At 41.9% G+C, this 7,627-nt stretch overlaps 1 pseudogene; it reads right to left on the reverse strand.

Moving 5' to 3' along the window:
- Nucleotides 1-400: 400 nt before the first annotated feature.
- Nucleotides 401-3,071, reverse strand: LOC147431641 (uncharacterized; annotated as a pseudogene).
- Nucleotides 3,072-7,627: the final 4,556 nt, after the last annotated feature.

Here is a 7,627-nt window from a genome sequence, read left to right on the forward strand (position 1 = left end):
CTACCAATTAAAACGTGATTTCTATGTTAGTAGGTGATTGCTATGTCAGTAGCCATTTTTGCACCAATTGATAAAAACTTCTTGGAAATTAAGGGTGGGCACATTTATCGTGCAGCATCAACAATTACTTGATTGCAGACACTATACATGCACGTATCTCAACTTCCACACAGATGTGCAAAGCATAAGAGATGGGGTGTTTGCATTGGAGCATACAAACACCCACTACCTCATGCACAACCGTCTTTGATGATGAGACAACTTGATATATGATTGTTAGACGGGGGAAATGGATGAATTATGTAAACATGATTTTGCCCCATCTTTTTAAGTATGTCTTTGCAAAACTCCCTCTACAGACATCCTGGTCAAACAATTCTTTCACCCTATCCCTCTCTATCTACACATTAGAAACCCAATATATGGAAGTACTTAGAACCCCTTGAATATGAGCATAGCATTTTGCAAGAACACACAAGAAAACCTGGGAAGTTGTTGCATGCTTCTCATAGTCAGGAAACTCAAAAGCTCCAAGAAGTTGTAAAACTTCCTTCACATCTTTAATGTTGGCACAGAGTCTTATGATTTCCTTCGTGTTTGCAGTTTCACCCACTGTCTCTATTGCTTCCAATTGCCATTGAGACTCTACGAACTTCTTTTGAAATACAGTTACACCATCCAAGAGACCTTCCTGTCTGTGCATGTCTACCTTTGTTGCCTCCAACTCTATATTCATTCTCTACACTTTCTCTTTCTTCTCCTAAACCCTCTCACTGATGGTGTTAACCATTTTCTTTGCTGCCAAGATATGGTCGTGCAAATCCACATTTACGGTGGCTGTTACTTCTACCTCATGCTTCCCTTCAAGCTTCACATTGAGTAGAGGTGAGGCCGCAACTCCCGTGGCCCCATTGGCCTCTCTCTGCCTGTCAACTTTTTGGGCAAGAGTGTCCATTTTTATGACATTGGCCACAAATTCTTCAACGAACACAACCCAGCAATAGGTTTTCTTTCCCAATATTTCTTCTTTGCTGAGCTCTTGTGAGTTGTGCTAATGGCTTTGAAACTTTCTAGAACAAAAGCACGGGCATAGGCAATAGAGATAGTGTAATCTATGGGAGGCTCTTGTTATACCTTATGGTGCTACAGCATGGATGCCTCATAATGCTCTCGCTTCAATGTTTTACAGTGTACATTTAGACTTCCTCTTTGTTTCTCTTTGAACACAGTGAACCACTGGGCACACTAGTGTTGCTTAGCAGTCATGGACTCTCACCCACGAGGAACTCCTCCTTACTACAACAAAACTTTGCTTGGCATGGATATTTGATTTTGGGGGAGTGCTAACAAGCACCTGCTTCACACAAAAAATACCTCACATGCGGCCCATAAACTTGCACCGCAAAGTCACAGAATGAGCCATGTACTCATCAACGTAATGCTCTTCTTTCCCATGAAAGTGGAATGTACTCAACTCTAAACCTTGTCTCCCCTACTGTTTAAGGTCCTACTGTTCTGTGCACCTTGGTGCCTAATTCTTCGGGTAGCATGCTTCTCAACATCCATGGTGCTTTCGTTCTTGTGAGAGCCATCTTCTTCAAGATTGTACAAAGTCTCTCTCTCTCTCTCTCTCTCTCTCTCTCTCTCTCTCTCTCTCTCTCTCTCTCTCTCTCTCTCTCTCTCTCTCTCTCTCGGTATTGGTGGCATGATAGTCGTGCCACATTCCCTCTCATCTTCATCATTGTCCCTCAAACCCCGCAATATTCTCCACATTTAAAATTTAAGGTTTGCAAGTACTAAAAAGCACAAGCATTCCCACTTTGGATTTAACCACAAAAAATGCATCACCTTAGCATGCGCATTGACCCAGCACTAAAGCTATTTTATTTTGAGAATGCAATGGAGATGGCATGCTACTAGAGATCTCACAATCGTTTCACAAATTTTTCCATGCTAGATGTATTCTCGATGTATGTGAACACACAATGTAAACTCGTGTGAGATTGACACTCCATGTGTGAAATATTCCCTTTCCAGGAAACCGTTGAAACCCAAATTTAAAGTATATATCAGTTAACATTGGAAAACTTTACCAACAATAGCAGTTATTCCCTTGACATATATTAACTATTAGGCAAACACAAATATTGAACATAAGAAATATATAAACCACATAAACTCTCTCCTCTATGGTTCATGCAGCCCTCACAAAGTGTGATGTGAGTGAGGTGCTTGGGAATACCTAGTGCAAGTTGGCAATGATGCACTTGGCAATGAGTGAGTTATATATTGAGAAATATGTCCTAGTCTATTATGCCATTTGAGTGTGTTTTCTTGTGTTTTTATGGATGATGCAGATGCATGTGCAGGTGATGATTCACTTAATGGATAAAGACGCCCAGTTTTGGGGACCAAAAGTGTGACATAGTGACCATCTTTATTTTGTGTCGAAATGTGGAAGCCTTCTCGCATGAGTTTGATGATGATGCTATTGTCAGTTAGCTCGCTCATAGAGATGAGATTTTTCTTGAGGCCACGGACATAATATACGTGAGAAATAGTAGTGTGTAGGCCATTAGGTAGGTTAATGACAACATCTCCATAGGCTTTGGTGAGCTGGATGTTGTTATCACCGAGGCGTACTTCTAGAGGGTGTTCTAGATAAGTGGTGTTGGATAGCCAGTGTAGGTGATATGTCATATGATGGGTGGCGCCCATATCAAGTAGCCAGATATTGGGATATGAAGTGCCTATAATGGTGGCATATAATTGCAAAGGATAAGATGGGCTATCATAAGTAGATATGTCAGCATAATGAGCTTGACTATAAATGGAAGGAGATGGCTGGCCACGGCATGTCCCCCCTTGAGGGTAAGAAGGATATAGATTAGGGTGAGAGATAGGATGATTACCTTGGTTGCCTGGTTGTTGATAGTCCTTTGTGAGGTGTCCAAAGCGATGACATTTGCCGCATTGCTGTATATTTTGGTGATTGTGGCTTTGAAACTGCAACTTTCTTCCAAATAAAAATTGTTGTCAAGGAGGGCCCGAATGTTGAGGCTTCTTGCCATTGTAAAGGCGTGAATTTCTTGTCATAGTGACAAGTGTTGTAGACTTTTGCAAGTTGCTAGTGTGGTCCAAAGCATTTCCTCCTTGATGGATCTAAGCTACAAGATTTTGTAGCTGCAAGTTAGCCATGGTGGCTTGTGTAGTGATAAAGGCTCTCCATGATGCAGGTGGGGAAGCCAATAAGAGCATATTTTGAAGCTCTTCCGAGATGGAAAGCCATGCGATAAGTACTTCATCTAGAAGTATTTGCCACGTCTCCAAAAACTTGGAGGATGATTGACCCTCTTGCATGGTAGTGTTTACCAATTTCTTGATCGGGGAAACTTGGTAGACGAGGTCAATGTGCTCATAGTTCTTCTTGAAGAACTTCCAAATGGCACTAGCAGTAGTTAGCTTTTTCACCATTTGGACTTGCCGATTTTGGCAATGGAGAATGAGATCCATCTTGGCACTATTGTTTCTACTATGCCAAGTATTGTAGGTGTCAATGAAGTATGTTGAATCTTTGTCTTCCGGGTGGTCACGTTGCTCTTCGACTCCTGACATGAGATCCCAAAGTTGTAGCTGCATGAGGTAGATTTCCATCTAAATCTTCCGCACTTGGTCGTTTGTGTTGTTAAGCTTGTCAATAATGTAGCGGGGCTTGTAGGTGGATGCGGAATATGAAGAAGCTAACTTGGCCATCTTTCGAGGTTCCGGATTCCTTGAAAAGAATGGAGAGTGAGGCTTCAAGTGTGGGCTAGGGAGGATGGAATGCTCTTAGTGCTAATTAGAAAAAAAACTAATCTTAAGTTCTATTGCTTTGATACCATGTGAGAACTTAGAGGTTAACTTAATGTGATTAATATCACTATTGATTATATGCTAATGTCAAGAAATAAGAGAATGCAAGATAAAAATAGAGCAATGACACTAGATTGCACTTGAGTGGAGAAAGAACACCTTGTTACAAATGAAGGCAGCTTATGGGCTTTATATACAAGCTGAGGTATTGAGGAATATCCATCACATGTGAATTATAGGTAGGTGGGAATAAACACATGTTGAAACTTTCATAGGTGGAAGGAGTCCATGTGGGAATTAGGGAATAGAGGGAGGTGGAAAGGAGACCCTCAATAAAATATTAGATAACTTTTACAGGGAGTGGGGGGGGCCAAAGGCATCAAATGCTACCAGGTGGAGCATAGACATGTCTTTTTAATAGATTAGATAGATGCCATCTGCATTGCATCCTCAAAATGATATTTCTTTAGTGCTTGGAGAGACGATGACAACAATGAACTTGGACTAATTTTTATAGCCAGGCTCTCCCAATATTCATTAATGATAGCTTCTTGATAATCCCCTATTTATTGATCCATTACTTGAACTATCTCATGTGACCCGCCTACGATGGGTCTCACTCTCTCTTACCAACATTACAACGATAAGGACTTGAGCGGTGCTTAGGAATGTCAACACTATCTACATAAGCCCTACATTGAGAGAGAGAGAGAGAGAGAGAGAGAGAGAGAGAGAGAAAGAGAGAGAGAGAGAGAGAGACGTACTTGATGATTTTCTCTTTCCCAATATAGACAATGGCATCCTTTCTCCCTTTTTATCTTGCTAGTAGGCAGTAGGCGATAACGTCTTTTCTCCCTATCTATCTATTTAACTTCTATCCCATTTCAATATAGAATGTCTTTGCCACTCTAATTGTCATAAAATCTAATATCTAACCAACCCAAATGATTTTCTCATATTAAATTGATCACTTAATGTGGGAGAATAAACGGGAACAAGTGTTAAGATATAGATATGTGCTTATAGATCTATCTCAACACGGGGCCAATAGTAAAGGGGCCCAAATGGGAGATGATCTATCAAGAGCAAGGCTAACCAATGGAGCATAAGACCTTAGGGTTAGCTTCATTGAAGACCTCCAATAATGTGTGTAAAAGTCCTTTGACCTTAGGTAAGCTAGGGCTGAGCTTGAGGTGGGAACCCGGCCCAAGCTCGAGGTGCTTGTCGTGCTTGAGGTGCTTGTCATGCTTGAGGTGCTTGATTAAGATGCTTGAGGTGCTTGACTGGCTCCATGCTTGAGGTGCTTGACTTGGTGCATGATTAAGGTGCTTGAGGTGCCTTGAGAAGCTTGCCTCAGATGCTTGTGGGAACACCCCCTACTTCAAGTGCTTAGTCATGCTTGATGACTAAGGGGCTTGCTCATCCAAAGACAAAAATATCCCTACAAGGAGGGGGGCGAGCCTACAAGGGGGGGGGATGAGAGAGAACACACACACACACACACACACACACACACAAGGGAAGCCCCAGCTTGAAGAGGCAGCAAGGACACTTGTCAAGTTCCTCCTCATGTTGCCCTCATGGTGTGCCTGAAGCCTATTGGTTGGCCACCCAAGGGGTCCAATGATAATTGAGGATATTTAATTAATTGATTTTGCATTTATCAAGTCCTCTCTCTCAAAGGGGAAAGGGGGACACTTGTCCCAAGGCTACCCATGTTGCTTGTAATGGCTCTTGCTTGTGATTGGCTAGGCCTGGAGGGGTCCAATGAGCTTCAAGCATGAGCTACAAGGGGGGGTCGACCCAAGCAAGCTAGGGGGGTGCTTAGGGGGTATACTCACCCACACACACTCACAAACACTCTCATTGTGTACTATGCAAAGTGCAAGAGCTCCCTCTCCTTCTCCAAGCAAGTAGAGGTTGAGAGCCTACACCAACACTCTTGGCTATGGAGTGCAAATCCATCCAAGAGCCATGCTTCAATGCTTGAGCTTGCCATCTATTTCTTCTTCATTACTATGCTATTATGTATGCTAGCACAAGAGTTATGATAAGTGAGGAACTAGCTCTTTCTCGTATGAAATGTTTCTTCTTCCTCTTCCCTACCCTCATTCCCTGCTAGCTCTCTCCACCTTCGAAGGTGTTTGAGGTCTTGGGACTGAGGCTTGGTATAGTTAAAGCTTTCTTCAAGTTTAGGTTATGCTATGATGGTGATGCATGAAGCTTTCCATCTTCATTGCTTCACCTAGGTCACAAGGAACACAAAGAATGTATTGTAACAAATCTCTCTTTATGGGAGAAATCATAATACAAATGCCTATTGGAGGGGGGACCGGCTCCACATAAATCCGGTCCTCAATTGTTGTCATGTTCTCTAAATTCTCTCTCTTGCAAAAGTATTGTCCATGCCAAGTTAACTAATTGCTATGATTATGTTGCTATCTTCAATTATGTCTACCCGCTATGCTCACAAAATCATTTCTTGAAAGAACTCTCATTAAATTCCGCTACTCTCAAATTGAATAGGCAAATTCCATTACACTAATTGCTCCCTTTCATCGATAATTATTCTCTCTCTCTCTCTTCTCTCTCTCTCTCTCTCTCTCTCTCTCACACACACACACACACACACACACACACAAACACACACATATTCCGCAATTCACTTATCCTCTCCCTCTCTCTATATTTGATTTGTAACCCATTTTAGTGCATTCCAAGAGCAAACTCTTGGACAAGAAGCTCCTCAAGCACTCTTTGTGCACATCTTGCATGCATACATGTTGACCAAGGCAGTGCCAAGCACAACGTTTTCTTTCAACAACCCCTAACTAACAATATCATCGTGAATTCTTTTGCCCATATCAACATCTTGTGTAATGCCATGTGCCTTCAAGGTGCAATTGTATGTGTTGAGCCTCGTACAAGATAACTCAATTTTTGTACCAAAGTCTTATTTTTTGAGAGTTATAAAATGATGTGGATTATGGTTAAAAACATCATTTGTAGTAACTAGCTATTCTAGTTGCAAAAGTCGGGGTGCAATGGCACTTCCAAATTGTAAATACAAAGCCATTTGACCCATTGAACTCTAATTTTGGTTTAATCTATGGTAGCCTTAGTATATAAGGTACCTAGGTTATTTTGTAAAGAGAACTTTGATCTTAATCAAAGTTTTGGGCTTTCGTCGACTGTGTGTGTGTGTGTGTGTGTGTGTGTGTGTGTGTGTGTGTGAGAGAGAGAGAGAGAGAGAGAGAGAGAGAGAGAGAGAGCGTGAGCTTCATCCAGGCGCTACTCCCTACTGAGTATTTGCTCATCGTATTGGAGATCCGACTACACCATTGCGATAGGCTCAGAGAGAGCTACGCAACAACGCCGAGCATTCCACACAAAACGGAGCACATGTGCTAACACATCTACGATTAACACATGTGCTACGCAACGTCTGTTTTTTTCATGCAAGTAGTCGTTAGAATCGTGGCGACGTAAGCTATGCATAGGTACTCATAGATTTTAGTTTTGGGCACTTTCAAAAAATTATATGTCTTCATATGGGCTTTTCATAGATGGGTTTGGAGTGAGGCTGTTGAGTGTAGAGGCTTTGGGGCAGGTGTATCCTAGTGAGGGATGGTGTTCCTTAAGTATCATACGATTCTGGTATGATTTGGTGAGTTTTCTTCCGTTTGTGTGTATATGGGTTGTGTGGCGTAGTTGAGAGCAGTGAGATTCTTGATTTTGGTTTAGCTGGCCTTCTAGAGTGTTATATGTGTGGGAT

Source organism: Adiantum capillus-veneris, chromosome 21 (assembly GCF_014529385.1).
Source record: "Adiantum capillus-veneris isolate H3 chromosome 21, ASM1452938v2, whole genome shotgun sequence".
NCBI classification, from domain to species: Eukaryota; Viridiplantae; Streptophyta; class Polypodiopsida; order Polypodiales; family Pteridaceae; genus Adiantum; species Adiantum capillus-veneris.